Raw genomic sequence first — 9,474 nt, 5'->3', positions numbered from 1 at the left:
TGTGCGCGCGCACACACACACACACACACACACACACACAAATAATGACAGATGAGAGGTCCAGTTGTCCAAAGGAATTGGGATGAGGATCCTGTGCTCAGTTCTCTCCAGGCCTGCCACAGCGTTTCTCATAGTGGTTGAGGGAGAAGCAGCTAAGTACATATCCACACATGAACACATAAAGAAATGTGGCATGGTGGGGGAGGGTTGCTTGTCCTCTCCCCGCTTCCTGCCACCAGGAGGTGAGCCGCTTTCCTCTCTGCCATGGTACTGTCACACCACCATCTTCAATGCAACACAGAGCCAGCTGACTAGGGAGGAACCATGGGCCAAAGTGAATCTTTCCTTCTTCTACTGGTTTGTCACAGGTGAAGGGCTGCCTGACACCGTGTCTGCTCCACTTGTCTTATCAAAGCCCTCCTGCTAGCATGCATTTGTCTTTGGCAAAGACTATAAGGCAGAAGAGGGGGAAAGAGAAGAGCAGAGACAGGAGGGGAGAGGAAGGGGGGGGAGGAAGTGTGGTATGTACATTCAGTAGAATGCTTAAACAGAAGGAAATCCTGCCACGTGTAAAAACATAGATGAGCCCAGGGGATGTGACGCTAATTAAAACAAGCCAGACACCAAAGGACAAATACAACATGATCCCCCTTTATGAGAGCGATCTAAAACATTCAAACTCACAGAAGCAAGGAGTAGCGTGGATGTGAGGGCGGGGGCAGGGGAAAGGGGGAGCTGCTCGCCAAAGAACACAAACTTGAACTCCACAAGCTGAACCAGTCCTGAAACAGAGCTACCTCAAGCGTCCTGCTGATGGTAACTGCCCGGCACAGCTGCCTGGCTGGAGGTTCACCATTTTTGGGGAGGTGGGGAAAGGTTAAGAGGGGCTTCGTGTGATGGCAGAGGTCAGCCCCTCCAGGGGCTAGTGTGGACCCCAGCCCTTTCCCCTTCTCTCTTTGGTTATGAGGCAAGCAGCGTTGCTCTGGTGAATGCAAGGGGTCAGCCAATCATGAACTGGGGGTGTGGCCTGGAGGAGAGCTTGTCCAGAATGTGCAAAGGATAGGCTCCACCCCCCGCGCGCACACACACACACACACACACACACACACACACACACAGCTCTGAACCAGATAACGCTTTTCTCCTTTGTTAACTGACTTATCTCAGTATTTGATGGACAGCTCACTAACGGTAGATCTTAGGTTAAGTGTGTTTATTGCAAAATAATCATAATAATAAAGAGGGTGGGAGAAAACCTCTGGAGGAGATGGACGTGTCAGGTATTGATTGTGGCCAGGGCTTCATGCGTGTGCACTTATCTCCAAGCTCATCAAGTTGTAGGCATTAAATATGTACAGTTTTTTTGAGTGTCAATCAAACCTCAATAAAGTGGCTCTTTAAAAAAAAAAATCAATCAAGCCGGGCTCTGGTGGCTCACGCCTGTAATCCTAGCTACTCAGGAGGCTGAGATCTGAGGATCGCAGTTCAAAGCCAGCCCAGGCAGGAGAGACCGTGAGACTGCTATCTCCAATAAACCACCAGAAAACTGGAAGTGGCACTGTAGCTCAAGTGGTAGAGCGCTCGCCTTGAGCTGAAGAGCTGAGGGACAGTGCCCAGGCCCAGTGTTCAAGCCCCACGACCGACCAAAAAAAAAAAAAATCAATCAACATAGACTTAAGGGTTTGTTCCGCATCCTATGTGACCTTGAAGATCTTTCATCCAATACCATATTCTGTCCTTTTCTTTTGTGCTTTTGTTGTGAGATAAGGTCTTCCTATGTAGCCTAAACTGGCCTGTGGGGTGTGGGATTCCAGCAACACCATACCATGCCCACATTTATCTTTGCATAAAAGGCAGTGTTGTGCAGCGAGCCAACTAATGGCCATTTGTGAGTGAGAAGAGTAGCGTTTACAGATGATACTTTAGTGATTTGAAAACGATAGCAGACCTTAACTTGGCAAAACTGCTGCGTGCCACCTCTGCCATATATGATCATTTCCACGTGTGCTCCGACAAGCCTGTGCACAAAGAGAGGTTGAAAACCAGGCACCAGGTGCCCAGCCATGCTCTCCTTTCCCTTCCCTTCTCTTCCTTTCTCTCCCCCTTCTCCTGTCTTTTCCCTTCCTGTCCTCCTCCTTTCTCCTTCCCTTTTCTCCTCTTTCTTTTAGCTGTCCTAGGAATTGAACTCAAGGACTTGTACTTGGTAGGGAGGTCACTTGAGCCACACCTCCATCCCTTTGCTGTTTTTCAGATAGTGCCTCATGCTTTTTCCCTGGCCTTCACTATACCTCCTCCTCCTTCCATCTGCCAAATAAGCTGGGACTACAGGTATGCACCACCACGCCCAGCCCCTCCAATTTTCTTCAGTCCCCACTTCATCTGGTTTCCCATAGGCCTCCTATGGCTCCATCGACCAAAGATGGCTGGATACACAAGCAGGCTGTCATACACTGATCACAGAGCGCAGCTACTGAGCCCTCACTGCCTGCCCGGCTCTGCTCTAAGCTCTTTAGGAACGCCGTGGTGCCAGCACTCCAGGCAGACCCAGCCTCCTCCCTTGGGAGGCCTGGACAAGGCACGTGCACCAGGAACTTAGCTGGTAAAGTTCTGGAACTCACTGTCTCACCTGCTGGTGTACTTGGCTAGTCTAGATCTACGTTCCTTTGGTGTGAGAGGTCTTTGTTCACCCAGCAGGGGAAACTGAGGCACGGAAGAGATGCAAGTCTTACCAGGATCAGGTGCAGCCTGCATGGCCCCTGGCTTCCTTGGGAATGGACCGGTGAGTGAGCGAGCTCCCTGCTCCCTCTGGAGCAGGGACCAGAATCTCCCGCACACAGTGCCTCCCGCCCCAAGTTCACAGCTCCCAGCCGCAGCACCCACTGCGCAACTGTACGAGAGTCCGTTAAGAAAGAAAACATGTTTAGAGAAGCTGCCTTCTCCATGACGAATTTTGAATGGAAAAGAAAATGCTACGTCTCACAAGATAAGCTATCATTTTTACACCTCAATTACTTGACGGAATAGAAGACATCTCCTAAGGAGAGGGTCCTGCTTTTAAAGACGCTAAGTGGGGGAGGCTGGGCTCGTGGGTCACGTGTTCACAGGAGGGGGGGCGGCAGCTCAAGCGCGTGTGCACACACACACTCACACTCACACTGGCCACCAAGTGCCATCACACCCTTTAGTAGACACACGGAAACAGTCCCTGGGGGGAGAGGGACTGGGAAAGTGCGGCTCTGAAGAAAATGCCTGAAAAGAACTCACCTGAACAGCAGAGCCGGGGCTGGAATGGCTTCATTCTGCGTTGCGGACGGGGCAGCCGCCTTGTGCTGGCCCTGGGAACACGTGACGCACCCCCTCCCGGCCGGGCCTCTGACCTGTGCTTGCCTTAGGAAAAGGCTGGCCGCCAAGGGTGCCCAGGCCCCGGCAGACTCGGCGGGGCCGACTGGCTGCTCTGAGACCCAGCAGCCTCTGGGCACCATGGTCTTGGCCTTCCTTTTGGGACCTCCCTGCTGGCCCCAGCTCCGGCCTCGTTCTCACCATTGTGCCAGCACAGCAAGGCCCAAGTACAGGGGAATCAAAGGAGGCTCCCCTCAAAGCCTCCACCCCCAGGCTGGGAAGGTGGCTCAGTGGTAGAGCGCTTGCCTTGCATGCATGAGGCCCTGGGTTCGATTCCTCAGCACCACATAAGCAGAAAAAGCCGGAAGTCTTGCTGTGGCCCAAGTGGCAAAGCCTTGAGCTGAAGAGCTGAGGGACAGCGCCCAGGCCCTTAGTTCAGGCCCCATGATTGACAAAAAAAAAAGCCTTCAGCTCCAAATTAAGCTGGAGCCCTGTATCAGTATTTACAGCCAAATAAATTCCAAGTGGATTAGAATTTAAACATTAAAGCCATAGAAAGGCTAAGAAATAAAAGGTCATTAAATATATATATGTACAAAATGCAAAAGCTATAAAAGAGAAGATGAATAGATCTACTAGATAAATAGTACAGTCCTCTAGGTAGTAAAAAAATACAAATATAAACAATAAGTCTGAAAAATATCATAACACATTTCTTTAGTATTTGGAGAGCTCTTCTATATCTCTATGAAAAAGATAAAATTGAAATACAAAATGCACATAGGACACAGTAAAAAATTAGTTGAGCTGTGTGCTGGTGCCTCATCCCTAGAATCCTAGCTACTAAGGAGGGTGAGATCTGAGGATTAAAGTCTGAAGCCAGACCAGGAAGGAAAGTCCAGGATTCTCTTATCTCTAATTAACCACCAAAACAAGCTGGAAATGGAGCTCTGACTCTAGTGATAGAGCACTATCCTTGAGCAGAAATTCTCAGGGACGGAGCCCAGGGCAAGTTCAAGCCCCAGGACCAGCAACAAACAAACAAATAACAATAACAAAACCACAACAAAACTAGTTTCTGGAAGAAATATTAAGTGGCCATTAAACTCATGAATAAAATGCCCCCATACTGCAAGCAAATTACAATGAGGACATTTTTTTCAGCAGTCAGATAGGCAAAGAAGAAACAGGTTGATAAGGGCCAGGGTTGGTGAGCGCACAGAGCCAACAGCTCCCTTCATTCTTTGGGTAAAATGGTACAGCTCTTCCGGGTATGACTGCAAAAACCAACCCGAATCTAGAGCATGCACATCCCGTGGCTGGACATCATTTCTAGAGCTTTCTCTTCCATGTGCATGGGCTAAGCCCTCTGCTACGGGCCGGTAAGGGTGGGTTATCACAGGCTATGTTGAAGCAGTGTTAGCACTGGCTGACTATACACCCATAAGCAATGATGGATGACAGTCAGGTGCCCTGCCGTGGGACAGAACAAGGACATTTATAATATGTGCTGATATGGAGAGATGCCCAACACATGATGATCTGTAAAACGTCAGAGTGATGCATACCTGTAATCCTAGTGCTGAAGGATCCCAAGTTCGAGTCCAGCCTGGGCTCTCTGGCCAGACCCTATGTCCAAAATGCAAATACAGTGCAGGGGTGGAGCGCTTGTCTGGCACATGCTAGGCCTGGGTTTCAATCCCCTGGCATTTGAGCTCTTTTGCTCAAGGCTAGAGCTCTACCACTTTCACAGCGCCACTTCTGGTTTTCTGGAGGTTTATTGGAGATAAGAATCTCACAGACTTGGGCTGGTTCTGAACCGTGATCCTCAGATCTCAACATCCCAAGTAGCTAGGATTACAGGCGTGAGCCACCAGCACCCAGCTTCTGTGAGACTCTTATCTCTAAACCAGAAAATTGGAAGTGGCACTGTGGGTCAAAGTGGTAGAACACTAGCCTTGAGCGAAAAGAGCTCAGAGACAGCACCCAGGCCCTGAGTTCAAGCCCCACAACCAACAAAAATCAACGAACAAATACATGAAATCAACAGGAGGTCACACCTGGGGACACTTTTCCTGTTGCCTTCCTTCCCATTCTGCAAACTGTGTGTGAGCACCTGTGGGTGTGTGTAACTAGTTATGCCCGTGAGCTTGATAGCCAAAGATAAAACCACCTGTCCACATCCAAAAAAAGAGAGACCGAAAAGAAAACAGCCAGTGTTTCTCAGAGAAGCCAGCTGGCTCAACACAGGCGATTTCTCTCATCCATCTCCCATTGGTCACAGAATCAATATCCACTTAAAAACCTCCGCTAGCTTCCCACTGCCTACAGTAAAAGTCCAGACTCTGCTCCACAGCAGGGAGAGGCCTTGTGGCCCAGTCCTCCAGCCCTCCAGCCCTCCAGCATCCCTGCCTGTCTACACTGCAGCCATACCAAGCAGTATCACGAGTTTTTTTACCTGTGAAATAGGGATAATTCTAGAGGACATAATGCAGCCAGTGCCCTCTGCTTGGCTCAGGATAATCAAATGCTACCGATGGCCCCGTGGGCACCGGTGACTGCACAGATGACAGGCTGGGGACGGAGGCTGAGTCACAGGGGGAAGGACGGGAGGAGACTGCCTTCCTCCAGCAGGTGTCCTGTGCCCAGTGCCCTGCTGGATACCTGTGTATCCAGCATCTCTTTTCATCCTGATGCCCATGCTGGGAGATGGAGAGAGGGAAACTGAGGCAAGGGGAGGCCCGCATGCAGTCCATACAGTGTCAGGCTCCCATCCTGCTTTATCTCCAATCTCAGCCCGTTAGACACTATGCCCCATGGGGCAGCAATGGGCAGGGAAAGATCCCCCTACAAGGGGACATCTTGCTCTCTTTCTTCCTGTGGCAGGGAGAGAGGGGAGGCGGCGGCGCCTTCTCCTTCTCGCCTCTGCTCAAGCAGGAGAAGAGGTGGTGCTTCCCCCTAGTGGTGGACAGCCAGCACACACCTGCCTCTGAGGAGTGCTGAGGCGCGCACGCTCTCAGGACAGTCCTGTCCATCACTGCCCTAGACCCTGATTCCTTCACAATGCAGAAGAGCTGTGCCACCCACCCTGCCCCCACCCAGGACCCGTCCCTGGCCCAGTCATGAGTGGAAAGGCCTCACCAGGCCTGCCTCAGAGGGAGGCCTCAAGCCGTGGAAATAGATCCTTTCCTTTGAAAGACCTGTGAATGGCGGGGCGCATGTGGCTCACACCTGTCATCCTAGCTACTGAGGAGGCTCAGAGCTGAAAAACTGCAGTTCTCAACTGGCCCAGGCAGACAAGTCCACTGGACTTCAGCCACGATAAATGAGCAAAAAACTAGGCTAGAGGCATGGCCCAGTGGTAGAGTGCCAGCCGTGAGCAGGCAAGCTGAGCAAGAACTTGAGGTCCCTGAGTTCCAGTCCCAGTCCTGGGGGAGCAGGGGAGATGTATATCGGCAGAGTTCAGCAGAAACCCTGCGACCCCAGCACATGCGTGCTGGGACGTGCTCCGGACAGACAACACCGCCCCATCTGTCCACATCAGAAAGGGGGGGGGGGAGAGGGGAAGGGGGAAGGGAAAGCCAAAATGTTCATATAATCAATGCAAGATGTTGTCTTCTGGATCAGATAAAAGATGTTCTGGGCTTCTTTCTACTAGAAATGTTCTACAAGTTTCTTTTTAACAGTTCATACGATTGTATTCAGAAAAGTAATTCCATACCAAGTATGGCTGGCGCACAGAGGAGATGGAAGGCAGGTAAATTGTCAGTTCAAGACCAGCGTAGGCTCCAGAGTTTTAGATAAGCGCTTTTTGTTTTTTTTATTTTGTCAGTTGTAAGGCTTGAACGCTGGGCTGGGCGCTGTCCCTCAGCATTTCAGCTCAAGGCTAACGCTCTACCACTTGATCTACAGCACTGTGTCCAGTTTTCTAGTGGTTAATTGGAGATAAGTCTCACGGACTTTCCTGCCCAGGCTGGCTTTGAATCTCGATCCTCAGATCTCAGCCTCTTGAGTAGCTAGGATTACAGGCGTGAGCCACCCAGCTCAGCCCAAGTTTTTAACAACAGGATTCTGGGCAGTGCCCCTTTTGCCGGCAAGGGATACACTCACTCGCCTTTCAGATGGCCCCTGCTAGTGCCATAACTTTCCATAAGTTTCTCTCACCCTTGCCTGCCTCAGTTTCTCCTCTCTGTAAGGTGGAGCCAGGTAACCTACCACCTGTGGAAGATTCAGAGAAACCAAATACTCTGACTTGGAAATTCCCATCAGCCAGAGCTCACAGTCTATAACTCAACCCGCCTAACTACATTACAGGAAGTAGCTGGCATTTATTTTGCTGGAATGTGACAGAAATTGGGGTGGCCATCTGTCAAAAATGTTCCTGGGGCCCTGAGATTGATGCTTAAACTCTCAGTCATCTCTAATTATCAATGAAGGCTGTAAGCGAGTGTGTGTGTGTGTGTGTGTGTGTGTGTGTGTGAAGTCTAAATACAAAGCTCTTGATCAAACAAAAACTCCTTAGTTTACAATATGCCGCCCGCCACAGGTTTCCATGCAAGCTATTATTTCTGATAGATAGATATGGACAATAGATCATGTCTATATTCATCTCTAAAGTGTCACTGTCCCACAGCTCACCCCAGACGAAGTGCCAGTGTGGAAAGAGGCAGTGTGCAGATGCCAGACCAAAGACTTTCTTCTGGGCCCCCTGCAGCCGCTGCGAATTTCTCCCCTCCCTCTCCTCCTCCATGGCATGCAGTGTAGCTCAGAAACAGGGGGCTTGTATATTCTTCCTGCTCCTGGAAGTTGATTAGCAGTCAGGTGGGGTGACACTCAGGGGACAACGGCGCGGATTAATTAAATCACTTCGACTGGCTAAGTGGTGACACTTTGATTTATAGCAGAGCTCACTCAACCAGACAGCGGCTTTTCTTGCATGCTGAAGGAAGAAGGGCCGAACTGGCCAGTGGTTCCTTGTCAGTAAAGAAAGGCCCTCCCACCCTTATCCCTCCTGCTCCCCCCTGCCCACCAGGCTCCTGTTTCTGGAGTACAGGAGGAGTCCATGCTCAAGAGAAATGAGAGGAGAAACTGAGACAGGCCACATGCAAAACTAACTCTATTATGCCCCGCACACACAAGAGCTGGAAGGCCAGCGGCTCAGCCTCTCCACATCTGTGCTTAATGTTTTTGTGTGTGCTGGTCCCTGGGCTTCTTAGCTCAGGTCTGGTGCTCTACTACTTGAGCCATACCTCTGCTTCCAGCTGTTTTTATGCTTAATTGGAGATAAGTGTCTCAAAGACTTTCCCGCCTGAGCTGGCTGCAATCCTCCATCTTCAGATCTCAGCCTCCTGAGTAGCTGGGATTACAGGCAGGAGCCACAGGTGCCCTGCCCCATCTTAGCTTTGGCTAGTAGTCTGTGACTTGTGCCCTTTGTGACTACTCAAGGAGCCCTCAGCTCGGAACACACGGGGATTGCTGTGCTTGGGGGAGAGGATGATAAATCACACGTTTGTGAGGACAGCGTGCTATTTCGATGCACATATATGAAGTATGAAGAGCAAGTCAGAGTAATCAACATTTCCATCGCCTTGTCTCTTCTAGTTCATCATAAAATAGAATTATTGTAAGTTACTGTGTATCTGGGTAAAGTGGTACCTGCCTGTAGTCTCTTCCCTCAGGAGACTGAGGGTGGAGGATTCTGAGTTGTGGCCAGCATAGATTACACAGTGATCGCACAAATAAGACAACTACTACAAAAGCTTAGATCATTGTGAAGTAGAGACACTGCACCGGGCCAAAGAAGAAGAGATCCGATTCCTTTCATCAATCGGCTATCTTATCTATCTATCTATCTATCTATCTATCTATCTATCTATCTATCTATCTATCTATCTATCCCTTTCATCTCTATACTTCTGGAAGCCACTGCCTGCCCACCTTCCACCCTTTCCTCTCCTCTAGCTAACACTCCTCTGCTCTTCTACTTTAAGACCAAACTTCTTTTAGCTTTCACAAATGCAAACATTTAATCAATTTTTTTTTTTTTTTTTGTCGGTCGTGGGGCTTGAACTCTGGGCCTGGCCGCTGTCCCTCAGCTCTTCAGCTCAAGGCGAGCGCTCTACCACTGGAGCTACA

At 50.0% G+C, this 9,474-nt stretch overlaps 1 protein-coding gene across 1 annotated transcript in view; it reads right to left on the bottom strand.

Annotated features, from left to right (window-relative positions):
* Positions 1 to 1,082: 1,082 nt before the first annotated feature.
* Positions 1,083 to 9,474, bottom strand: part of LOC105984362 (chromosome unknown open reading frame, human C12orf49) — a 33,850-nt gene continuing 25,458 nt past the window's right edge. The window contains exon 6 of the transcript XR_001174988.1: positions 1,083 to 1,119. The gene's annotated coding sequence lies outside the window, so the exon portion shown is untranslated. The remainder of the gene's footprint in view (positions 1,120 to 9,474) is intronic.

This window comes from Dipodomys ordii, unplaced genomic scaffold, assembly GCF_000151885.1.
Source record: "Dipodomys ordii isolate 6190 unplaced genomic scaffold, Dord_2.0 Scaffold23, whole genome shotgun sequence".
Lineage (NCBI taxonomy): Eukaryota > Metazoa > Chordata > Mammalia > Rodentia > Heteromyidae > Dipodomys > Dipodomys ordii.
The sequence above is the reverse complement of the archived record's forward strand: the minus strand, read 5'-3'. Positions and strand labels throughout refer to the sequence as shown.